The sequence below is a fragment of the Gallinula chloropus genome (genome assembly GCF_964237585.1).
Source record: "Gallinula chloropus genome assembly, chromosome: 7".
NCBI classification, from domain to species: Eukaryota; Metazoa; Chordata; class Aves; order Gruiformes; family Rallidae; genus Gallinula; species Gallinula chloropus.
Genome location: NC_140092.1, coordinates 15,363,589 through 15,391,169, shown reverse-complemented (window position 1 = coordinate 15,391,169; position 27,581 = coordinate 15,363,589).

Genomic DNA, 27,581 nt, shown 5'->3' with positions numbered 1-27,581 from the left:
AAGCTGCAGACGAATAGCCATGATTAGCATCTCTAATATCAGTTGCTGTAGTAACAGTCCAGTTCCATATTAATATTAATGTACTCACTGCTATTAACATGGAGAAAGATAAGATAAAATCTGACAAGAAAATGTTACTCCATAATTTGTACAAAAGTGATTATTAAAAACCTGAAAAGGGTGATACTAGACTACAACCAAGTGCTGATATATTCTCCTCCTGCAGTTCTGTGCCTACAATTCTGCATTGGTTATAGTGATAAGCCACATTAATGGTATAATGTACTTTCTGTGTGGAGAAGGGATGCTCTATACACAAAAGCACCGTTTGTTAGGCAGTTACACTGTTTACAAAGCAAGTTAAATTCAAGAATAACTACCCTCTTTGAGGTAACACTCTTTTATCTGCATTTCTGGGAGCTGTGGGCTTCCCCTGTGGGTCTCTGCTCAGCCCCTTCCCAGACTACAGATTTTCTCAGATATCTGCTTTACCACAGATTTAGTGTGGCATCCTCAAAGCAAGAGCTAAGCTTTCTTCCCAGCCTTCGTTTGGAGGCCAGATCTAAAAAGGGATACGAACATTCAGAGGTATGTAGCATTTTCCAGAAAATTAGCAAATCCTGTCCCATTTTCTGTACAGAAAGAATTGCTGGGGACTGTTGAGGAGGAGTACTGACAGCACAGCACAACAGTGGTTTAATGAGAAAATGCTGCAAAACTGTTCTCAAAGATGAGCACCACTCCACGGCTAGATAGTAAAGATTAAAGTCCTTAGCATAAGCACAGTTGTAGACCAATTTTTCTTTTCTGCAGTATGGCAGAAAATAAAGCAATCAAGACTGTAAGAAGTGAAGACATCAAGCCTGTATTAGGTGGTGTGTTTAATCTCTTGGCATGGAAGAGTGGATGAAAGTAGCTTGCAGATAGATTTTTTTTTAAAACAGTTGAAAAAAGATGAGGTAGTGAAAGAGGATAGAGTAGGATACAAGGAAAGATACAAAAACAAAGAAAAAGGATGGTTTTCAGGTAGAGAATTTGCACAAGGCAGAGCAGTAGGTACTAAACCCAGAAGAGTAACTAAAATTCCCGAAGACTAAATGTCACAAAAAGACACAAAACATTGGCATAAAGCCCTCATACTTTGTAGGCTGCCAATCTTTTCTTTAAAATTAGGTTAGAAGATTTCCAGCACAAGGAAAATCAAGAACCTAATCTACACCAAACAAAATGACCTCGGTTTCAGCTGGGATAGAGTTAATTTTCTCAGGATGCTGGGAGGAGACACAGCTAGGACAGCTGACGCGAACTAGCCAAAGTGGTATTCCGTACCATATGATGCCATGCTCAGTATATGAGGGAGTGGGGAGGGTGTCCTGGCCAGGGAGTGGGGGTTAATGATCAGGAATGAGTTGGGCCTTGGGTTCCTTGTAGTGAGCAGATTGTATTCTATATCATGTGCTTTGTATGTTCCTTTTTAAAGTATTGATGTATTTATTGTTCTCTCCCTTTGCTGCCCCAGTAAACTCTCCTTATTCTGACCCAAAAGGTTTATGTTCTTCCTATTCTTTCACCCGCCCTACTAAGGGGAGGAGTGAGTGAGCAGCCACGTGGTGCTCAGCTGCTGGTTGGGGCTAAAGCACAACATAAAATTATGATGTACAAATATTTTTCATAGACTAAAACCCTGCATTTAATATTACAAAATTATTTCTTTCTCAGGTGAAAATCTTTACAAGCAAATCCTTTCCCACAAAACAGAGAGGAGAAAATAAGAGAGGAGAAAGTAAGAAATGAAAAAGTATGCTCTAGCCACTCATATAACTTCTTTCTGAAATTGATTCAGCTACAGCTGCTCTTTCGAAACCATGAAAGTGAAAGATTTTGTTTTATGGATTCAATTCTAAGCATTTTTCTTAAGAAGGTGGGATACCAAAATCCTGTTTAGAAAGACAGTGAACTTTTCAGCTGGAAACCTGGAACAAAAAAATAGGAAAATAAATGGAAAAATAATGTCAGATTATGAGGATTTGGAGGCAGCAATACAGGGTTATAGGAAGTTTTTATGTAAAACTCCAGTAGATAATATCCTCCACAGAACTTGGGGCTCATGATAGCAACTAGTCAATCAATCAACATCATCTTCTTGTGAATAAATACTTGATCGTAACACATGCAATACTTTTTATGGAAGTCACAGTCTTAAAATTAATAGATGGTGTGGTTCAGAGACAACATCATATAATCCACTGGGATTTGGAGACAGGAATAATTGTATCCTTAACCAAGATCCTTACGTGTCATGTTCATAGCTGCAACCTACAGAACAAAGATCAAAGGTTCCTGTAATCAGTGAAGAGATTTAGACTAGTCTCCAAAGGCTCTGATTTAGATTAGTCTCCAAAGGCTCTGATTTAGATTAAACAGAAAGACACTTGCCCTGGGAAGGTAAAAGTTGCAACTGGTCCTGGTGGTGAAAGATCTCACAGCTATAAGCTCAAACCCCAAGTCTGATGTCAGGCATTATTTCCATCACCTTTTGGGGTTTAGCAAAATTGCTTCAGAATTGCAGCCCTGACTACTGTCTTCAAGACGGACAGAAGGACAAAACCACTCAGAGGGGCACATATGAATTATTATTTCTTTTAAATCATAGGAGAAGAGGAGAACGTGACAATGCTTGTTCCCATCCTTTTTTATAGCACTTACCCATGTTCAATTTCCTCTCAGTGACAGATCCATATTTCCAGCAGCCTGGGGCAATACCCTGACCTACATGTTCCTGCTGAAATTCTGACACTGTGTTGGAAATAGTTCAGGATTTATGGGATCAAGAAGTGTTTGAGAGAACAAGATCTGGTGACCCCTCAGTGAGGAGTCACTGGAAAGAAGTTATTAATTTCTGGTCTCTACTCCTAATGCTGTGCATGCATTTAGTATGAAATATTCATTAGATAAAACACACAATATTGTTTTGTGGTTTGTTCTGTGATTTTGTCCACAAATGACCTACGAATAAAATTGTCCTAGTAGAGCTGCATAGATTCCTGCTGAATATACAAAGCTGAACATAATGGTTTTGTGAGACTGACATGGTTTTGAATGTTAGTCAAAGCTGAGAGCTTTGCATATATATAAAAAAAAAAAAAAGGAAAAAACTACCCAAAGACTTCAGTAGTGTATCTAGGAAAAAAAAATGAAAAATTATCCTTAACAATTTCCTACAAACTATTTTTGTCAAAAAACTGTTTCGAATTCCAAATTTCAGCCAGGTTCTAACATGCAGAATGATAATGCTTGTGAGGATCCCAGGAATCATTTAGACAAGGCATTGCAAATTCCCTTCCCTGGGTCTGAGCTCCAAGAAATACATCAAAACGCAAACCGAGCAGCTAGGGCATGATTACAATTTTAAAATGTCTCATATTCAGACTTCCTGCTTTATTTGGATGCATAGTATGGATGAACTTTTCTGAACAGTGGGTCTCTTGTCAGGCAATGTTTTTATCAGGAAAAACTAGCTTTAAGAAGAGGTTAATAGAAATACCATATCATGTTTTCTCTGCATGCATTCTCAAGCTCTAAAGATGTAATTTGGCAGTAAATAAAAAAAAAGAAGCTTCAAGGAGTCTTTTTTTCCTCATCAGGTAGCATAGAAATATCATTCAGTGTACTGAAATTAGCCATATATTCTAAGGTACATAAGACACATCAGAATTGCAAGTTAGCCAAGAAAATTCCTACTGTCTCTATGACCACAGCAGAGTGATAGCAGGGTAATTTTTCGCCATGTTATGTCAAGCAACTGACCTGGTAGATAAATATACATTGCTCTGTGTGTAGTGCAAACCCAGATGCTTCCTTTGGGGGCCTTGAGCCCCTTCAAGCTTTTGTGCCAAGGAGAAAGACATAAATCTCTCTATTGGTAGTGGTAACACAGTGTCAGAAAACCAAGTAAAACGTTATCTTTCTTCACCAAAGAAAGGACGTGGCCACAGGGACACACACAGACACACACAGAAGTATTTTCTTTTGGAGCATGTTTCTGACATCAGTTTCTATGCGGACACAGGTGACAGATTTTCTAGTTTCCAAAGCAAATATAATCTCAGGATGAGATAGGAGGGAGAGATGAGACCTGAGACCAGATAGGAAGTTCTGCTTGAGGCAGATGGCAGTAAGCAAGCTCTGTTTATTTTCATTAAAGAGGTAAGAATTACAATTACTCAAAGTGTGTTGCACCTTATAAAGAAGCTTGAAGCTGGGGGATAGTTAAGGACAGATAGATGACTTCAAAGTAACATATTCTATGAATCAGACTATAAAAAGAGATCATAGGACTTAGAGACCAGGGCCTTCCAAAAGTGGCCCCATTTGTCAGCAAAACCAAGTGAATCCTTAAATATGCTGTGAAATACTGACTCTCTTTTACAATTGGTGCAAAGGACATTGGAAAAAAAAATTACACACCTCTGTTGATGCACCTCTTCTAACCAGTAAAGTCTGAGAGAATTCCAATTAAAATATATCAAAAAAGGTTATTCTTCAGTTTGATTTATGCACTAGATAGAATTCTGGTTGTTAAAGATCATCTACTTCTTCATATTCTGATTAATTACATAATTCTTGCACATTTTATTCAAACACTTTATACACATTTACTTTAGTAATTTGAAGGTTGGAGGCCAGGTAATACCATAAGCAATACAGGAATGCTCCAAGCTCTGTTTTTTTTCAGAGCTGTTAGCATTAGGTTGATCTTATGGCTGTAACACAGGAAGACAGAAGCTACGGTGCTGATTTTTAAAACTATGTGCGAGCAGCCAAGCTCAGACACACACCATATTTACTGCAGCTTTACAGCATCTCAGGCAATAATTTTGTCTGGGAAGCAACAATCTTTGGAAAGAGAAAAGAGACAGTAAGGGCCATCCAGCTTTAATTAAACTACAAGTTTTCAAAGTTACGGTTATTGTAACACACACAAAAGCTAAAGGCTTAACTAAAGAATTGAGACTTAACTGGAAAGCACTTGAAATATTTTATGCAAATGAGCAGTTTGAAAAGACTGTAGAACACAATACATAGAAATACACGGTCACAAGATACCAGCAGATTTGACTTACCTACATAAAGATGTGTTTAAATTTCACAGTGATACCTCTCAAAAGTATAAGCACAAAGACGTGAAACGTGCTATTAGCACTGTAAGTGAAATTTTATTTATTGAAATATTGTTATTTCCAAGGGATTTACATGGATCCTGATTCTGAAGTTACATCTGCTGTATTCACTCCTGATGTTTGCCCCTGAGGTTCCCCCATACAGAAGTTCTTTCCCGATGTATTCACTCCACTGCATGCAGTGCACCCAAGTTCACTTTGCATTTTTCATTCAGTAGGGTATGTTGGACCCTCCCTTCTATAAAACCTCTTTCCAAAAATGTTGTAAATAATTCTGTGTAAAATAATCTCCTTATCTCTTCTGCAGGACCCATAGCCCATCAAGACACTTTACTTCCTCAGAGTTTATTTTCCTTTCTTGTGGAAAAAACAGCGGGGGTTTTTTCCACTCCACTTGTGTGAAAAGACCGCCTTCATTTTTTGTTCTGTTCCTTAATCAGGCACATTTTCAGCTCTTCCTTTGCTTGGGGTATGGGTTACCTCTTTCTTTGTAGACTAGATCACATTATTTTGAGTCATGTGATGTGCAGGAATCATCTTTGTTCCCTGCATCTTGTTCTTGGTAGAGATGAGATATACTTTTTGATGCTTATTCTACTGAAAGCAACAGGATGCTACTAAATAGCATGAAATGAGTCAATTTGGAAAGCATGAAAGGGAAACCTGCAACAATGGTATGTTTTGGGTTACCTTTACAGTCAATGATGGTATCAAATGTACAGAAAATGTATTGCAAAACCAATCTAAAATTACTTTGGAGAGTAACTGGATGCTCCAGAATATAAAACTCACTGTGATATTACAAATATTGAAGTACGGACATGCAATACAGAAAACGATACTACTTATAAAAATTCAGAGCCTTTTTACAACCAGTTTACATGGTGCTACACAAAGGAATTATTCATTAAAAAACTTGAGGCAAAAGGGAAAAAGAAATCCTGAATGTCTGGAATCATAAAATAACTGAGCTGAGTCATTACAAATGTTGTGCAAAGCACACTTATTTTTGTGTTCTAAAGACCTGCATGACAGAGAAACAATTTAAAATAAATCCAAAGACACCAAAGACTGTCTCAGGTGCATAAATATGCAGAGGTATTTCCACATCAGAAAAATGACCAGTGTTTAGTTTTATTGGTGATAGGTTTTCCGTCTAGGTAAGGTTCTGTGTCAGACTTTGGAAACAAGCCATGAAAGATACCTGCTTCTGTTGTTGTTGTTATTTCCCATATTTCCCATAGCACTCTCTTGTAAGGACTCCTCACTGCTGTGTTTCCTCATCTGACCAAGTTTTTATTTCTTTTTTTCAGAGAAGTGCAAATTTAGACTGACCTGCTAGCACAATCATGTCACTCCATGGCTGACGTCTTTATAAACAGCTACAAACTGCAAATTTATGTGAGGCTGCAACCACTGTCTGTGGCTGAGGATAAAATTGTGACTTTTACAGCAGGTTCTCCTCCACAACAGCTATGGTATACTGTAGAGATAACTAGTATGATAACTATATGGCTGTGATCAAAGGCTTGGAATGTTTATATGATCTACCCATACCTCCACACATTGTTATCGTTAGTAACACAGTTCTTTTTTGAGGTAAGGCCATGTCTACCTCAAAATCTTTTTTACAGAAGATATAGGACTTATAGGACTTTCCGTCCCTCCACAATAGGAATCACTAAACTGTAATTGAGTTCCAGTGATTTTCTCATGATTTCTAATACCTTGGTCAAGAGGTACCATGTCTTGCAATGCTCGCAAGCACTCTACTCATAATTTCCTGCTATTCCAGAAAGCATCCAGCTAAGTTAGACATTGATCCCAGACTGAAAAAAAATTGGGATTTGGTCTCTGTTCAGCTCAACATGTAATTTCTTCCAGATGCTTGGAATAAAGTGGGATTATTCTTGACCTGGGAATCAGTCCTTAGGTGACACCTTCCCCGGGTTGCCTGCTGTTTTCTGCTGTCCTCCTGACACAGCATTTAAACACTGCTGAGACCATGTGAAGCAAATGGAGTAAGATCATGAGTTGATAATCTTTAGCATAACATATTGGTAGTTCATACTGTATCTTCTGCAATAAATATAGAAATTACTTATGTACTATAGTGCTAAATTTGTGCCGACAGGGATAGTGCAGTGAGCAAGCTTATGTTGCACGGCTTCTTCTCCTTTGGTTGTCACCTAATGGGCTTGTCCAGGTGAGAAAATGAACTAAAGGAAAATGAAGTGTGAGTGAAAATGAGTGCTGAAGGAGGAATTGGGGTGTCTTAGGGGGTTATAGTCAAGAGAAGTCCTTGCTCTCTGCTTTGTAAGTTCCCTCAGCTCCTTGGCATAATTCATCTAAGTGAGGGGCGACGACTTGTCCTCAGTAGCTGTCTTTGTCCCAACACTCCTACCATTCCTTTTTCCTTTCCACCTTACACTTTCCACTTCCTTCCTCATATTCCCATCTCTCCTCTCAGGATGGTGCTCCCTCTCACAACACCCAGAGGCCCTGCCCAGCCACCCCCAGGCCCTCACACCCAGCCTGATTACAGGCAACAGCTCTAAGTAAACCATACAGCAGGTGAAAATCTCACTTCAACATTCTTGTTGGAGATGTTTTGGGGTAATTGTTTTTTAAAGTGTGTGTATAAATGCATATATATATATATATATATATATACAATTTTTGCAAAAAAAATTTTTGCAAGTCTAATGTTACATTTTCACAATATAATATTGAAACAAATTATCTTGCAAGTTGAAATATTTCAGCATCATTTAATATGTAAAATAAAAAGGTGAGAGAATAAGGAGACATAGTACTGTTGAAACAAAACACTTCTTTCCATTAACTTAAATTCATTTTTTATTGAAGTGTTTCAAATTTCTCATTTCCAATTCAATTTAGAACAAAGCCTGAAAGTCAAAATCTCTCATTTGTGTATGTGACAGAATTTTCTTATTCTTGACAGCTGTAATCCCTGTGCAAAGGTCTTTTTTAAGGGTTTGTGAACTTAAAAGAAGCTAAATACACCCCATGTGTCCATATATCATTTTCCTTAGTTAAGAAAAGCAGTAGAGATCTGCTGAAGTGACTCACATTTTCAGTCCTCTTCTGTGGAATAATAGGGGAAAGATTCTTGGATATGAGGTTTCTAACACAATTTCCAGATCAAAGCAATTCAGATGATCTTTGAAACTTTTGGATTGCTTTGAAGTCTGACCATCACTACCTCAGATTTTCCATTTGCACTCACAGGACATTGTTCATTGCTGAAATGATATATAATAATATATAATTAAGAAATTAGAAATTAGGTGTTGATTTTTAGCTGTGGCTGATGGATAGTTTAGATGGATGTTTTAGAGAAATAAATTAAATATAATATGTATTCCACGGAAATATTGCCAGCACATAACCCCACAAAATCATTTTCTTGTAAAGCAGAGCTGCAAACAATTATTAAACTAAGATAAAACATTATTTTTCCTGCTGCAAAACCTCTTAGCTTATTTCTGATTAAAACTCATGGCAGACTTAAGTTGTTTCATAGGAGTATAAGGGAACATGTTGTATGAATTCTCCATAGACACATAAAATGCCTTTTCATGCTGTTAGTTTGAAGCAAACAATGCCTCTGGTGTGATCTCACCATGGTTTTGCCTGTTACTCTGCTTTACTCTGTATTATGAAAACATTTGACACAAATTAATGTAAAACATATGCCCTGCTCTTTAGCAAGCTACAGAGGTCATTAAGCAAGAGTTCCTAACACCTTTTCATAAACATCCAAGCAGTTCATGCCAGTGAAACCATGACTGTGTCCCCTTGAAACTGGCAGGTGGGACAGTCGGGGCTATGAGTGGTCAGCATCAGTCGAGTCAGTCAGTGGAAGGAGATAGAAATATTCTCTGCATAAAATCAGTGCGCAGGGAGATGCAAAGCAGGCAGGTTTTTGGCAGAGAGATGGGCACGATAGCAGAGCACAGAAGATAGTTGTTTGAGCTTGTTCCTTCAAAAGGCTTTGCAAGAGTGAGAACTGAGACAGCTCTTCCAAGTGGGGAGCTGACCAGATAACAGATGAAAGAACTGACTTCACTAAGAGCAAAAGAGACACAGGCCAGGGAAAAAATAGCTCCTAGTGAAGGAGAGAGTGCCGAAAGTGAGAGTTGAAAGGGAAGGACTTCACAGAGGCGACTGGCAGGAAAGGAAGAGCCAGCAACTGCGGCCTAATGAGAGTGATGTTGGGGGCAGACACTGCATAAGGTATGTGAGGAATCACAGAAAATGAGATGTGGGAAACAGGGCAACAGAATGAAAAAGAGCTGCAGAGTTTGAAAGCCAAAGAGTAAAGAGGAAAAAAGACTGGAATACAGAGTGCTACCAGAAAGGTTGCCATCTAGTAAAATATGGCCAAGTTCAGTGAGAAAACTTGGGCTGTTAGAAGAATTTTGTATGTTTATTATCCAAAAGATGTAAGATGTGTCATTGGAAGCTTGTTGTGACTGTTCATGAAAATGGTAGAAACAATTTTGCCCTGGACCTTAGCAAGTAAAGTTGCTTACTTTGCTCCTAAGAATATGCAAAAGAAGAATTACAGAATACAGCTGACAGGGAGGTATTTTCAACCCTGTAGCATAATCCTAATCCTAAATAAAATAAAGAGGAATGGCAGGACAGCCTGTTTCTGTAGTAAGCATCAAGCACTAAGGGAGCTTGTGTATAGTTATCTCAGTGTGACATAATGTCCTCACCCAGCACAGCATGAGCAGTCTCTGTGGATATCCAAACACTTCTAGCAATAGTGATGTCCATGGCTGCTTCGTCCAGCAGAAGCAAGTAACAGGGACTGACTGCAGTTCACAGGGACTTCACCAGCCCCTGGATCAGGTCCCCAACCACATTAGGCTCCAGCTTGGAAGGAAAACAGTAAGACAGAAGCAACAGCACAGGTGGCAGAAAAATCATGACATCACAATGAGAAAGAAAAGGGGAAAATAAGATGGGCAGAAACAAAACCTGCTCTCCAGTTCATTAGCTCTCTGTTTTTCTTCAAATCTCAGCTAAAAGCCTTTCTTTTTCTTATCCTTCTCAGTTTTCTCTGTGTGTCAAATTCCTTCAGTTTTTCAGTTTTTTCTAGATAAATACAATCTTTGTGTTAAGTAGTTTCCTGGATACACTCGGAAGAAACATTTATGTTATTCTTCATATGAATGAATTCCATTTCACAAGATTAACTAGAATTACCATATTTTTGTAATATATTTACACTGAATATGTAGATTTCCTATAGAAATCAAAGGATTTAGAATACAGATCTCTGATATGTTAAATACCTCTTATATGATCACCAATTTTTCCATTCTTTCCACTTCTTCTGACAGCCTGTGTTCACAACTGAGACGTCAGAGAAAAGGGGTTTATCTGAAGTTGATGACTTGCTCCAGGATGTGTGCTGCTCTTGCTGTGAAAATTATTTCTTCCCATTATAACTATAATTAGACCCACCCAGGAAACATCTATGAGCATAATTTATGCAACTGCTTGCAATGAGATGACTCAGGTGTGTACTGATAAGTACATACACATTCACCAGGAAAACTGGTGACTCCGAACTTAAAGCCAGATTCTCCTAAAGTCTTCAAAAACCTCTAAAACCAGCATGCCACTAGGAAATGATGACTGATTTTTCACTAAACCAGGAATTTTCCCTCATTTTATTTTGCTACTGGGGATGATGAGCATATTAATAGAATACTCCATGACAGACAAAGCTTTTTTGTGCTGATTAACGAATACCATTAACAGCAGCTTCTTCCTCAGAGAAATCCCCACCCTGGGTTTACACTGACCAGACATATAAAGACTCAGTTATGTTTTTTAATTGCCTTGAAGAAAAGATTAAACAGATGCTTTCAAGAAGCACTTGCCACACACAAACATAGTCAAAGTCATTAACCTTTTTATATGTCATTTGCTCAAAAATGGACTGCAAGAAATCGAGGACTGTATCCAGTACTGTTTAATGCTAATAAAAATAATATGCCATAAGAGATGCAGTTATTCCATTTTTAATTATTTGACCCTCAAAGATCACATAATGTAGGTTAATTGCATATGATCACAAAAATAATTCAGTTTTTCATACTCTGCCAGAGACCCCAGTCCCACACCTAGTGACCATTCTGCAGATTAGGAAAAAAGAATTGGAATACTCAGTACTAAGAGTAAAGAGGCCACCAAACTGACTCCCTGTTGAAATCAAGCAGGATCATGATAGAACAGGAACGAACTAAATGCTGAGGAAAGAACCTGGCATGTGTATTCTGGGAGTATGATTTCAGAAAAGGAGCTGGAATGAGAAAACTTTCAGTTAATTTCATGTTAACTTGATCAGTAACATCACTTATGTTAATAACAAAAGGCCATGGTTAAAAAAAATGCAACTAGCAATAGGATGAGAGGAAATGATCTCAGGGGAGGTTTAGATTAGATATTAGGAAAAAAATTTTCACTGACAGAGTATGAGGCATTGGAACAGACTGACCAAAGAGGTACTGGAATCATAATCCCTGGAGGTATTCAAAAAATGTGTACATGTGGCTTTCCACAACATGATTTAGTTGACATGGCGGTATTGAACAGACAGTTGGACTCAATGATCTTTTCCAACCTTAAGGATTCTATGAATCTGTGATTCTATTAAATGGTTGAGTCAAAATCCCTGAAAGTATTTCAAAAACATATTGATGTGGTACTTATGGACATAGTTTAGTGGTGAACTTGGTGGTCTTCAAGGTCCTTTCCAAGATAAATGATTATATGAATCTATAAAAATGTTGGTAGATATTACAGAGTGAAATGATTCAAATCAATTTGTTCCATAAGGAAATATTTTGGAATAATTTCCTGAGAGATAATTAAGGCAAAACATTTATTTCTGGTAATTAATAAAATACTGAGCTTGCTTTGATACTTCTCCTTGACTAACTTGTCTTCCATGAAGCCTTACAGTCTCTGCCAGTTGTTGAAAAATATCAGAATTGCCTTCAGAAGTTTCAGTCAGAGCTTGTGTTAATCTAAACTTAGAAGTAAGGAAAATCAGGCAGTGCTAATTAGGAAGTAGGAGGGAATAGAGCTCAAAGGTTTGGTTGCTATATATTTGCTAATGCAAACTTCCTTCACCTTCAGAGAACTTGTATTGGTCAGCATCAGAGACAAAACACCAAGTCAAATGGACGTGGCACATCATTTCCTATATTACTGACAATTTTCCATGAGATATCAACAAATTAACATTAGAATTGGGCAAGTATCTCTATAAATAAATTTCATGAACACAGAGCTTGTCATAGTGTAAAGACAAAGCCTTCACAGATATGTATCTTAAGTGATAAATTGTATCAAGTAAATGGTGAAAGTGCTTTAGCAATATTCTAGTTATATGAAGCATTATACCATTATCCTGGTCTCTTCTTTTGTCTCAACTGCTGTGGATAATCTCTGACAGATGACTGCCTTTTACTAGAGCTGTTTGCATTTCAATTGCAACTTCAAGATGAAGCCAGAGCAGAAAAAAAGATTATTATGGGTTTTGCAAACACTAGCTCCAAAAAATATCCAGTAACAATATGTCAGATACTTTAAGGAACATAAAATGGCTGCATCCATTTGTTTGAGATCTTCATGAATCTTATAACAATTGAGTTTATTTATCAACACAGTGACTTAGAAATCACATTTAATAGTAAGTGTGGAAAGCAAGTTGATTGTTCACACTGGTAATCTAAGAATTATGCTCAACCAATCAGCAATACAAAAATATACTAGGTGACATATTTCCAAGATGAACAGCACAAATTTTGAATAATGAATGTTTGCAGTAGACTTCTAACACACAATCTTCAGAGCAAAAATTGCTCAGAGAAATAATACAGTGAATAATGAATACATTGGCGAAAATAACGACCCGTATATGGACAAATCTTGCACAGAAAAAGAGAGAAAATATGATAAATAAATAAATGATTTGTTATGAATTATTCACCTAACTGTGTTTCTGTTTAGAGAAAAGGACATATTTTCCTCTCAGTTCTCTCACTTTAAGTCTTGAGTTACATCTTTGATTATATCCATTGTATTTCACAAACACTCCCAGTCAGACTTCTAGGTTACCAGTGTCCCTGAGATGTGTGTCCTGAATTAGTCAACACCAGTTTAAATTCACTGAGATCCCAGACTGTGTTTCTCTCTCACTGTCTACACTGCTGTTTTAATTTAGGCCCACTACTGTTAATGGATTAAACTTTGCTGCCTCTAACAGAAAAAAGTATTCATATATTCATAGATCTGAAGGTTGGAAAAAAACCTATTAGATCACCTAATCAGCTCCTCTGTATGAAAAGGACCACATGATTTGCCAGTTACTCCTCCATGGAGCTTAGGACCTCATAAATAAACTCACAGATATGTATTTTGTATTTTAATATAATCCTTAAAGGTAAAAAACCCAAACAAACAAACAGGAAAAAGCCCTCAGAGTTTAAATAGTTACCCTAGGTCCTAGAGTTCACCACAGAGCAGAACTGAGAATACCTTCCATTTTTTACTGTAGTCATTAAACTACAGCACTCCCCACCACATTCCCTGAAATCAGAGGGCTGTTTGCCCTTCATACTGAAGGGAGAAAAATTAATTGAGGCTTGTGACCCAGAAAGCCTATAGGTTTCAAAGTGAAATTCCATGTTTAACTTTGCTGAAGACTTATTATTTAAAGCCATGAAGAATCACTCCAACATCCCTACCTTGTAATTACCTGAAAAAACGGAGTGAGATGAAGAACTTCTTCAAAACCCTGAGTTTGGGTTCAAAAAAGTTTAGGGATTAAGAATTGGAGAAAACAGAGGTAAAGCTAGAAAAGATGTAAGTATTGCACGTGAGCTTCCTGAAAATTCTCCTGCATGATTTTAACTTCTTGCTGCACTGTAGTGTTGTTCTATAATGTGAAAACCATGCATGCAAGACTCAGAGAATGCTTGCATTGTCAATGAAGGCTATTTAAAGACGCAGTATGCAGTGCTACAAAGGTATGTGTTGTGAAAGTATTTATATACTAATAGCACTTCAATTGCAGGGTATCTACCATGTGAACAGTGCTATTATAAAATGATGGATTTTCTAGAACCACTAAAAGAGAAATTCAGTGCTGACCCAAGGGGACAGATGAAACAGCTACAATATCTGTCACTTTCCAATCATCTCTGTTTTCACATCAAATGATATGACTATTTCCTCCACTGCACACATCTAGAAAAGCCAACATCATGTACACGCATCCCACTGATTCAGCCCTCAACCAGCTTGCTTTCTGTAAATCACCTTTCTATTTTTTTATGGGTGGCTAGGGCTAAACCAAATACACTCCCTGAGAAGTTTGATTTTAGAGAGTCAAGTTAGTTTATGAACATAACATTTTCTTTGGAAAAATATTAACTATTTTGAACCTCATCATCAATTAGTGACTGATACAGTGCTGATTTGAAGAAGCATATTCATCTTGTCCTGCTCTTGCATTTATTAACCATTTGTGTCATACTTACTCCTTATGAGAAGGATCAGCTTACATTAATGCCTTGCAAGTAGCAAGCAGTTTGCAAGTACAGAAACTGTACAGTCTAAGTGAAATCAAATGTGGTAGATAAGAAAATATTTAACACATATTCAATACAGACTTTTGGTAAGGCTTATATTGTCTGGGGTTTTTTCAGTGTGCTCTCTGTGAACATTTCCAAAAAGATAATGATTGTACTCTGCACTGTGCCACTGGCTATTCTCAGCCATCTTGGGGAGTTTTTATTACCCAGGAAAGATACATATTCTTAAAGCTTTTCAACTTTGGAAAAAGCTCACTGACTATTTTTCAGAATGAACCTAGCACCATTGCCTTGCCTCTTCCAGCCTTATTCTCGTGGTATAATGCTTCAATCTGAAATAGTTTCTTCCTTTATAAGCAGCAAATAGTAATGTAAGTAAAGGTGGCAAAAGGAGATCCTGTATTAAAGAGCTCTCACAGCTCTGGCAAGTTGGATTGTAAAGCAAGCAAGAACATGGAGATACGGATTTGTCAAAAACTGCATAATGTGATACCAAACCACATTTAACATCATTTATTCTGAATCTTGTTCTATGGGTATCTTAGCATGCTGAACCATCACTCATTTTGCTGTCTTGCAGTGACAGTAAGTGGTAAAACCACTACCTGAGAAATCTTCATATACCTCATACCCAGCACAGTGATCTAAGATATTTGCATAATTCACAGGCCATGCAGCATAACTCCTTCCTGTAAATTATTAAAGAGCAGATTCTTTTTTTCCCTCCTCTTTTGGCAAAACTTTTGATCACCCTAGTGAAAGTGATACTCTCAACACTAGGTTGAATGTGAGATGTCAACTATATGAAAGCAAAAGGCAACTGATTTATTTCTCATATACCTACACTTTATTTAGAGAACAAGGATGCAGAAGTTTATCTACATAATTGGAAATCATTCTAGGAGAAGACATTAAATCTTTTTCATAAATCCAATGGTCAGGAGATATGGTTTGATTTCCATTTCATCTCATGTAATTCACACTGGGTATGTTACAGCATATTTATACAGCTCAGCACCTGAAGTAGACTTGCTTGTCTTATTTTATGGACAGCACAGGTCTCTCCAGTATAGTTACTATTCCTGAATATCTTCCCCTGTAGCTATCTTTCACGGTTACTGTTAGGTTGATGTAGAAAAGTTAGCAATGTCCCTGTGTGCTAGTTTTGTCACAGAAGGCTGTTCATTTCAAAGGTTATGATGATTTTCTTCCCCTAATGAAACTACCCCAACAAGATAAGTTGCTTCAACAATGTAAGTACTGATATTCTCTTCGCACCATGGAAATAAAACTGTATATTTTGAGTGGGGTTGTAATTTTTTTCTTGTCATTTGAAATTGCTAGGATTAATTTTGTTTCTGTGGACTTTTTTTTTTTTTGTTCTTTGTATTCACAAACATGATCTTTTCAAAATAGGGTTTCCTTCTCTCTTTCTGCATTTTCCATCATTATATTTTACATAGCAAACTGGGAATGAAGAACACCAGGCTTTCATGGAAGAAATTGTTGCCAGATATACCCAGGTCTTCTGTTTTGAGTCATTTTGGCCTTGTTATGAAGGATGAAGCATTCTATGTGGATTACTTTTTTTCCATAGACAGACTAAACCAAACCAAATCACACAGGTATTTTCAGTGTTGCTTGCCTGGTGTTCCTGTTACATCAACTGTTGGTCATTTCCAGTAAATGATTCTCCCTTAGGAATGTCTCATTTAAAATTCCTAATAAAAGCTCTGGGAAGGACAGTTTTTGTGCTCGGCTTGTATATTCTTGTTTAACCACTTTTTAAAACAAAATTACTCTGTTCCCTTAACTTCACTTTTAGAGTACGGTGCTATTCTGCAAGTCTTCCCCAGGTTGCACACATTTAGTACTCACAACTTTCTTTTCACACTAATCCATTCTTAACCTTCAGGAGTGGCTTGGATAAAACAAACACAAGAAGTAAAATGCCAAGTGTATTTTTTATCATTCTTGTTTTGCCTAGACTGAGCAGCAAAGAAAGTTCTGTGCAAAACTGTGCAGCAAACAAGTGGCTCTAAGCGCTGTTTTATTCTTAGGGGCTTTGCTTTTTCATTCATGTTAAAATTAAATTGTTAGACATACAGACAACTTTGGCCTTCTCAAGGCAGAACTGATCCTAAATGGGAGAGCAGGCTTTTCGTTTTGGAATGCTTTTTCACTAGTTGGTCAGGATCCCCATACACACGGGAGTTTGGAGACAATTTAGAGTCAGGAATGACTGCTTAGGAAATCTAGATATATTTTTCCAGTTATTGAAAATGTTCTTCCCACACTAAAAGATAACAGTGCATAGGTAGTAGAGTGAACTGTATTAAGTTTTTGTACTATCCAGCACTACACTAGTGTATATAGTTTGCCATTCTGCTTGTGGAGATTTCAAATATAGCTTGTTTACTTTGAATTAAAAGCTTTTCTCTGAAATGTTGTAATCTAAAACTGGGTGACATACTTAAGTTCATAGCTAATTCTCTTCAAATGGCTCTTAAAAGGCAAAAGTTATTAAGGCAAATCAAAATTACTTTAATTGGGTAATCCTAAATGCACCAGGTAAGTTCCCAAGAAAGGGGCAGCGGGGTGGGGGGAAGATACCACACTACGTAAGTGAGGCTTTCCTTACAACTGCTGCTTCTCTGAGCAGAGAGGAAGCATACATGGAAAAAATGTGCATATGAGACTTACTTTACACAGTGGTTCAGAAAATGGGTCTTACTAGGACTTGCCAAGCAACAGATAAATGTTCTGGGATGGTGACTGACCTCTGTAGACCTCGTTTTCCCCCAGAGTAGAATGACAGCAGGCAGGAGTCAAACCAGTGTCAGTACCATCAGTACAGAGCACAAAACTCTGGGGAATAAAGGGAGAGAAAGCAAAGGCAAATGAATCGTCACGGTGAGAAGTGAGGCAACACAAGTGGAGGTGAGAGACACAGGTAGGAAATGGAGAAAAACCCCAGGTGTCAGTCAGTGGCTTCAAGGTTTTACCATATCAGCTGCTGCTCAACACTCTTAAGCAGCATGTAACAACAGCCCTTCCCATCCCTCCTACCACAAACAGACCTTTCCTTTCTTCTTCACAGTCTTTTTTTTTTCCTTGTCCATTTAAACTAGGAATTCTTTTGAGACAGATCTGTCCATCAATAAATGGTTGCAGAAAGCCTAATGTGAAAGCAGGATGATCTGAGTGAGGGATATTGCAGTATACATAATAACAACAGATAACATAAAGTTACCCTCCTTATTTCTTTACATTTTATTGGGTAAAGATCCCTGTAGTCCCAAAATTGTCAGAGCTCTGTTCACAGTTCCATCACTTTTATATCTTAACATTGTTTACATTTGAACTAAAAAATAGTCCAGAAACGATGAAAATAAGCCAACAGTAGTTTAAACTAAACAAATGAATCCCACAACACCATAAGCTTACTTCATCAATAATTTGGTATCCTGCCACTGGGATCCTTGTTGCACTTTGGTGTAGTTTGTGTGAAGCACTGTAAATAACTGTTAGCAATGTGACTAACTCCCATTTCACTAAAAATGAGCTTAATTTTCTTCCTTGCTCAACTTTTTAGCAAAGATTTTGCATGTAGAGATTCTACTTGTTAGGAGAATTTTTTTTCTGGGTTTATATTAGACATATAAACTCATAGAATGTGCTGGTTTTGACTGGGCTGGAATTAATTTTGTTTATAGTAGCTGGTAAGGGGCTGTATTTTGTATCTGTGCTGAAAATAGTGCTGATAATATAGAGATGCTTTAGTTAGTACTGAGCAATGCTCATGCAGAGCCAAAGTCTGTTTTGCAGGCAGGCTGGGGGTGCACGAGAATTTGGTAGCAGACACAGCCATGACAGATGACCCCAACTGACCAAAGGAATATTCCATACCGTATGACGTCACACTCAGCTTATAAAGTTTGGGGAAGAAGAAGTGTGAGATTCAGAGTGGTATGAGATTGAGTGGTAGCATATGTCTTCCCATGTACTTGTCACGCATGACAGAACCTTGCTGTCCTGGAGAGGGATGAACACCTGCCTGCCCATAGGAAGTGGGGAATGAATTCCTTGCCTTGCTTTGCTTATGCATGTGGCTTTTGTTTTACCCATTAAACTGTTTTTATCTCAATTCATGAGTTTTCTCATTTTTAGTCTTCTGATGCTCTCCCTGATCCCACCAGGGAGGAGGTGAGTGAGAGGCTGTGAGTTGCTTGCTTCTGACTGGGGCTAAACCATGACATAGAATTGCCGGAAGGATAAAAATAGAAAGGTATGTTGCATAACACTTGCTGCAGAACATTAAATATACTATAAATCCAGGGGAAAAAAATTGACAATTCAAATCAATTTGATTTGCATTTAGAGATAATCAGTTCCAAGCATGAAATGTTACTTAATCAGGTAATGGCTTCATTAACAGCAGTTAATCACATACTACCTTCAACTCATTTTCAGAGCTTGGAATTAGTTATTCAAATTATAGCAATTAAAACATATCAGTCAAGGGTTCGATTCGTTTGAGAAAAATACTTATGCAAACTCACCACAAATTTATCGATCATTTATAAGAGCCAGAATGTGAGCTGAATATCTAATTCTAAAAGAAAAAATGTGCCATTAGCTAGAAAATATAACATTCAGTATGTAGGATAAATGCAGATAGAAAAAAAATAGGTCAGGGTTTTTTTTTATTTATAGGAAGCTTACGTCTGAAATTTTACTATTACTCTATCAAGTGCAAAATCAGAATTTCCTGCGCCTATGAACCCAAATAGCATATTAAAGCTACCTCTAGCTAATTTCCTTGAGTTGCAGCTCCCAGATAACAGTGATCCTTGAAAACAAACTTCAAAAATAATGAAAAATTCCAGCAGAAAATACCTCCTCACATCTTCCCTTTGTTCTGTCAGTCCTGAATGCACTCCTGGGGAACAAGTCATCTATTTGCCATTTAGACACAGCATAAGAAATCAAGGACAGTGAATGGAGAAAACCTGTGATTTCCCTAAGTTTTATATGATTTATGGATATTGCAATTTTGAGTATTTGATATAGTATATTTTTAATAGGTATATTGTCAGAAATAGTATTCTAGAAAGTTGGGTGCTGGGAAGAAAAAGTAATTGTTATTTCCGTGCACTGAGGATTTTCAAGGGTGGAACATGTGAGTTATACCACATTATCTTGTGCAGCCAAGATAGCTTCATTGGCTCACAGTCCTCTGTTGTGCAAACGGCATCTCACACACTCTCAGATTTTGTTGTAGGAGTTTAAATTTCTAAATGATGCTGACTGACAACCAGTTATTTTTTTTTCCCCTCAAGAATAAAAGTGCAAAGAGAAAAGAGTATCTTCACAGGTCTCCGGCACACGGCAAGGAATTCAGTACTAGAAATGCAGCAGACTAGTTCTGCTTCAAATTTATTCATAGTATACCAAGTGATGCTTAAAAATTTTTTTGCTATTCAACAAATATTTGTTATACAAACAGACTACTGTATGTCTGAAAATTGCCTGGAGCCACTGATACCTCCCTTTTCAGGTTTTACATAAACAGACCAACCTGTTAGAACACCCTGTGCTTTCACTGATATCCAGCACAGGATTAAAAAGCAGTAAGGGAAGAACACGGTGTAAAACTCACACCTAGCATACAATGAGCACTTCCCTGCCTCCTTACTTTCTACAGCCAAAGAAACATGAGCAATGGCACACGAGATGCAAAGTTTCTCCTCCCGATAAGGTAAGGGTGTTAAACACAGATTTTTCTGATCCTGAGGGTGGTGTCAGGGAACACAGCTGCAATTGTTGCCCTTCTCCTTTCATCCCACAGTTTACACAAGCAGTTAAGCAGGAGGGATTGCTGGGAACTTACCTAATGACTAGTACAGAGTATAACCATATTTACAGGCTTCTTCAAGTTAACAAAAACGATGTGTAAAGGAAACTGCCATATTAGCTGCACTGGTCTAAGGTGCTTTCTTAGGCTTGAACCCATAGTCAGATCTGTTGAGTTAGAACTCTTTACTGCTTCTTACTGATGGGGTTTGTATTAACAGAAGAAAATTACAGTTGCTTTTAAAAAAGAAGTCGTGACTACTTTCTTCATTAGCATAATGAGCAGCTGTTTCATAATTAATACATTGCTTATGTGCCGTTAGTGCAACCATGCAGTGCCCACATTCAGTGAAACGTGAAAGCACATAGAAACTGGGAAACAGGCCCCGTGCTGTCCCTCCCATGGACCTTTACTTGGCCTCATGTGTGTATTTGAGCTGATCGTCTACCTGTGATGACGAACCCCAACGTGCTTGATCTCAAAAAATCTCAGGTAGCTAAACTTTCCACTGAGTATTCCTCAGTTACATCCTGAATTAATTTATGAGAGGTAAATAGCGAGATGAGCATTCCTCTGCTACTGGACAGTGTTGCACAGACCCTGCACTGCTGCCTGCCACAGTCAAGCTGTCAGTCAAGTGCTGCATGAACTCCACACTTCCAGCTGATGATGTAGTCTTGCTGAAGTGTTTCTAGTCATTTTGAATAGTCACCTAGTTATCTGCACTAATACATCCAAACTTAACAAGTAAAACTCAGAAACAGGTGGAACCTGTTGGCACCCTAAGAAGCCCAGCTGAGATGCAGATTTCTTGTATTCTCTCTCCCTCTTCATGTCTTTTTATGTCTCTGGTTAGGTAATTCATAACTGGGTCTTTTAATAAGTACTAAAATAAACACTGCCCTGCTAAAAAGCCTGAAATTAGTCTGACCCTGGTCCATGCCACTTTAGGGTACTAAACCCAGTGCTACTGGGTTCTTTTACAGTATAAGAAGAGTCCTAAGCACAGAAATTTCTCTTTGAGGATTTAGAGTTTCTAGCTTACTTTCAGGAGTTTTTGTCTTTTGCAGAGGAAGGGACAGAACCTGAGCTTTTCTTGTTAGCCTAAGAAATTCTTTCATCCCCAGCCTAAAAAAAAAAGTTTTAGAAATTTATTTCACTCACAGGAGTTTCCAGATCTGTAAAATATTTTCTTTCAGCACCATTGACCAGGAGTTAGACACATTCTAGTGCTCAAATGGATATCTGGATTTTCAGACAGGCATAGTCATAACTCTTAGGTACTGCTAAAAAATACAAATCTGAGGTTTTAGCTGTAAGCTGTCTACATACTTTTTGAAAACCTAATTATGACACAGAGAATATACACCACTTTTCAAGAAGCTGAAGAAATTTTGTTCTTGACTTAAATGTCTAAAAAACTCAGACCTAAGGAAGCCACTGTACTCTCAGATTTCACATCACGGTGAATCAAAAAGGACTTTGAATTGTCTTAATCACTTAAAATAGATGCACCAGGGTTTTATTGTAGTCTGCCTTTTTTAATATTTGTTATTATCACATTATTCAGACACTTAAAAAATCTTAATACGTGTATAAAATCAGCATAAATTGCTATAATTACCATACTTTTGCATGAAAATGATGAACAGACCAAAAACTGTAAAAGAGGAATATGTCTTGCTCGTATTTCCATAATATATTATTTACCTATAAAGCTTTGACAAACTGCAATTAAATCGACTTGAGAAACATTTTATTTCCAGTTTAGATTTTGTCTCGTGCAGTTGTGAAAGAATTGCTGCTTGAGTGGCCATTCTAAATCTGAGTCTTTCCTTTAAACAAGATAAAAGTGTGAGAGAATCCGCTGCTCTTGTAGACCATGGAAAAAAGACTATAGGCATTCGGATTTCCTCCTATACATCACTTGTCATTGCACATTATCTCCCAGTAACAGCTGGTGACAGAGACATTGTGCCTCTAGGAAAGTTCTCTTTTCTCTCTTCCATCTGTTTCAGTCCATTTACCTCAGAGATAAAACTGTTTTGATTGGTCTGTTCACACCATCTTATCCAGATCATAATTTAAATCCCTTCTGTTTGGGATACAGATCATGTATTTTTTTAATTTCTTTAAAAATAGCTGAAAATGATGGTTCCTGAAATTCTGGAGTTTCATGCTACAGAGGTTTTTCCAGGCAGCTGTCTTCTGGGGCAGGATGGGGGGGGGGGGGGGAGGAAAAAAAATAATTGAGAAATGTTATTTCACTTTTAGTGTGACTCCTTGTGCTAAATTAAGAGATTTGTCTGGACATGCAAATTCTCTAGTAAATTATTCTGCTTCCCATACAGCAAGTATTCTTTTTAATTCATCTCCAGGTCAAAAAATTTATGTGACATTAGAAAGAAGTACCTCCTTCTCATATCCTTAAAAGGGCCAAAGCTCCTTCAGTCTTCTCCTGTACACCTTAGTGGTGGTTGATCTTAGGTGTTGCCAACTGCAGTCTACACCTGCTGCATTTCTGAGGATGAGTCATTTACCCACTCTCTTATTTTCAGTTCCCTGCATTTTTGAACAGTTTAAATATGAGAGGTTTAAATATTGCTTTTGTTCTTCGAAACAACTTTCTTTTTTGTTCTTCGATAGAACCATCCTTTTGGGGGATGATTTCTCTGAAATTGTAGTATCGACTTTTTCTGTGTATTCAATAGTGGATACACCTTGCTTGCTTTGTTAATGTTAGCATAAAAAAATCAATACTTATATTGATGTTGCTACAGTCCTGAGAGTTTTTAAGAAAATGCACGTCTTGTGAATTGTGTACTTTGTATCTTAGAGAAAACTTGTGAACATCTGATTCGGTCAAACACCGGTTTAGATTTCATTTATTTCTTTTCCCCTCTTTCTGTGGTTCTTTTATTTGATTACTTTGGGGGTTTTGGATGTACTGAAAGACCTACTGGATCGCCAGAAAGCAAGAGACAGGAGTAATATCTTATATTGCAGACTTGAGAAGCATAATACAGGTGGGGGTGTATGGAAAATTGAAGAGCACTTAGAATTTTCAGAATGTTTCTTCTGGCATATTTTCCTGTGTCTTCATATTTTGGAAGTGGCTAGAGTATTCTTTTTAACAAATGAAAAAATATTTGCCTCAACCTTTTCTCTAAGTAATTTTTGTGTCTTTAAATATATGATCACAATTGCTTTTACTGCTATCGAGCAATGACAACTCTTAACTTTGTTAGAAGCAGGACAAAATACTTAACAAACACAGTTTTTTTCCCAGCCATCAATTTTTCAGAAAGCAGAAACTGAACAATAAAACTTTCTCCTAAAAACCAAGAAAAGTTGCTACTACAGCATCCACAATAAATGTAATAATTTCCAAATTCTAAGTTTGCAAATTGAGTGTGGTTTATAAATGTGTCATTAAATGACAGAAGCTGCTATTTGTCTCGCCATCCTGGGCAGGGTAGATAATAGATGACAAAGAATATTGAAAGCTTTGCCTCGGAACACATTTATTTATTCAAAACGTTGTTCTCTGGGGGTGGCCTCGTGAGAGCAGTGTCATTTTTGTTAACAACCTAATGGGACACTGCTCATTCAGTGCTTCTCATGTGCTCAGTGTGCTTTGGAATGCTGAATCCTCAGTTCCAGGGAACAAAGACAGACATTTCCAGGCACATTTTTAAATTTATTCTATTCTGAAAATAATAATGGGTGAAACCTTTCAGAAATGTAAACACTAGGAGTATTAAAGATCAGGAAAAATTTTCCCATTTAACCAGTGGCATCTGTGGTCTGGGATGTTTACCTTAGAGCCTGACAAGCAGTGGTGCTTAGTGAATGGAAAGAGTGCTTTTACTTCACATGACCTTGTAGCCAAGTCTCAACTGAAAGCATTTTACTGTTTATCTGATTTCAGATAGCAACATTATGTGAATTTCTAGTTATGGATGACAACCCAGAAGTATTTGGGGTTTTGGGTAGGCGTAAAGACGAGGTATAATGTGACTTCTGGTGAAGCACATCTGCATTTACTGTCAAAAGGACTGCAGAGACATTTAGATGAGTTGTTAGTAATTTTTAAATAAATTCACAGAGAGGAGGAAAACCAGATCTGCTGGAAGAATGGTGTAGGAAACTGTCTCCATCAACATGAAGTACAGGAAGGTGAGGCTGAGGGGACAGAAATATGGTACATGGTGATGCTCTGACATCCTCCTAAATTACTTAAATAAGAAAATGGTTAAAGACAAGACTGTTATAGAAATACTTCCATCAAAACATACTGACATCCCTCAAGGAAGCTTAAATTTAGCTTTGTTCAGATTAATCCTTCTGGAATTTTGCATGATATGTGATTTAATGCTGTGAGTTACTCTGATGAAACCTACTCCTTAGCCAAACACCAAAAAACACAGTAGAGGCTAATAAATGGCTAACTGGAAGTAAGAAAACTTCATCAAAAGAAATTATTTCTGCTACATCTAGTACTACTACAAGCTTAATGAGCAACAGCAGCCATTCCAGAGCAAGATGAAATACTAGGTAAGGTCAATGCACTAAACAGTGTTACATATCAGAAAAGAACTCCACACTGACTGGCCAAAATCAGCAACCTGCCTCTTCAGGCACTAACATTTCTTGTGTTAATGGTGATGGTGACATTGTTATACATACAGAGAGTCAGTAGCATCATGAAAAAGCTGCAGGAAACATACTGAACAAGACAAGAAAATTCTGAGTTATTTCTAGAGCAGTGCTGCATCTGAGGTTATCCTGGGATGTAAAATGGGAGCCATGAGTATAAATAGGATATTAACTTTCACACATGGCATTGTGTGAAATATACAGATGTTATAATGCTGTACTTGGCTTTTCACTGATGTAGGGAAAAAAGTGGTTTTGGGTAGTTTCCAAAAAAAAACACAATAAAACAATTAGAAGGACTACAGAAACAATATACAGTAAAATATCCTGTCTGGTTAGTCAGCATGAAAAAAAAAGAAAAAAAGTTTTAACTATGTCTAATAACCCATTGAGTGATAATTGGCTTTTGATATTACTGAGAAAGGCACATGGCTGGCATATGAAGCCAGAGAAAATCAAACTGGAAATAAAGGATCTTTTTAAAAACTGACAGTGATCAACCAGGCACAGACTTATTGGAAAGTCTTTTCCACTCCCTCCTTTGTGCTAGCACAGTGAGGTACAGCATTTAATCCTGCGTTATAAAGAGCTGCACAGCCCATTCTTCCCACCACTGCTGCAACTTCCTCCGTGTCTAACCAGTAGAACAAAACAAGATTAGCTGCTTTCCTGGAACATCTTCCTAGAAAACATGTTTTGTCCAAGGTATGTGTTAGTGAGCTTCAGTGTACAGATGCTCAACAACAGAGTAGCAAGTTGTGACTTAAGGGGCTGTGATATGCAATAACTCATAAGAGAGCGCCATGAGCAGCAGGAACCTGTGAAGATAATTTGTCTGCTTCTGCCAGCCTTCAAATACTTTTCAGTTGTTGAACAGGATTCTGTTCTTCAGAAAGTCATGATCTGTTTCATACTTTTTCCACCTATAGATTTGCCACTGTTTCATGCTGTTATAAGTCTTTAAAACTTACAGCAACTTTCTGAAGGTCACCAAGCCTTTACTTACCCTGGAGTCCCTGCATCACAGGAAAGACCCTTTTTTTACAGGTAGCTCACTCTTACCTTATGTTGGGTAAACCATTAACCCAAAAAAGTAATTGAGGAGAGGTTTTGGAGGTTTTGTATCTCCACGAAGGGCATACAACTGACTGTATGCAGCATCCCCTCCATCAACTGTTCTCTTCAATTTTACTCTAGGGACAGATTTTGTTCTGTTGAAGGCTTCAGTCTCAATTCCAACATGCTTTTTTTTTAATCTTTTTTTTAAATCAAGATAGCTTTAAGAGGCACAAGAAGAAGGGAAATTTATATATTTAGTGTGGTGGTTTCTGTATGATTTCAAAGGTCTGAGTGCTTCCTGAGGTGTAAGAAAATTAGACTTTCAAAAAATTCCATTTAGAATGCTGTTTCAAAATAAATTGATGGCAGATTTCTAATAATTGATATTCTAATTCAGAGGTTTCAAAAACACAAGAACATTTAGGCTCAGTTCTGTGTTTCTACTGTGGAGACTGCAGTCACCTCTTCTGTGGCAACACGTAAGTCTAAGTATCTATTAATCCCTGCAACTTCAAACATATATAAACTATTATACAATGGAAATTTGCAACTCCTGCACAGTGACCTTGAAGATACAATTGTAGCCTGAAGCTTTTAATTGGAACTGCGCTTTAAGTCAGGTACAAATCATGTGATTCTACGTACAGAGTAGGTTCCTGGAAGCAGAATGTGTTGTGCTTGAACTTCATTTTGTAGCCGCACATTTTTCAGGCTTTACACATCTAGAAAAATGAAGGGTAAGCTCCCACAAACAAAGGCTTACCTTTAAAAATAAGACTTTAATCTTGAAGTGCTTTACAGAGCAATATCAAGAACTCCAGTGTGGAAGTTAATTTTGCCATAGAAGTTTTATATTGCAGTCTCTGGTTTGACTTTGCAGTGAAGTCATGCCAGCTTTAGTTTAGCAGTGCTGAAGCTTAGTATCAGCCTGGCTGCAGCAGCATCGACCTCCTTAAGGGTGATAAACATATGAAACATCTGTCTGTCTCCCCTTTAGAGTGAAGCTAATTAGCCTACTGCTTCTCAGCTTGGGAAGGGGCTAACAAAAGGAATTGAGAATAGGCATATGATGACTCTCTTTCTTAGGATACAAGTACCATGTGGTAACCAGTCAAATTAGCAAACTCCAGACTGGTTTCTGGAGATATTCAAGACCTGTCTGGATAACTACCTGTGTGA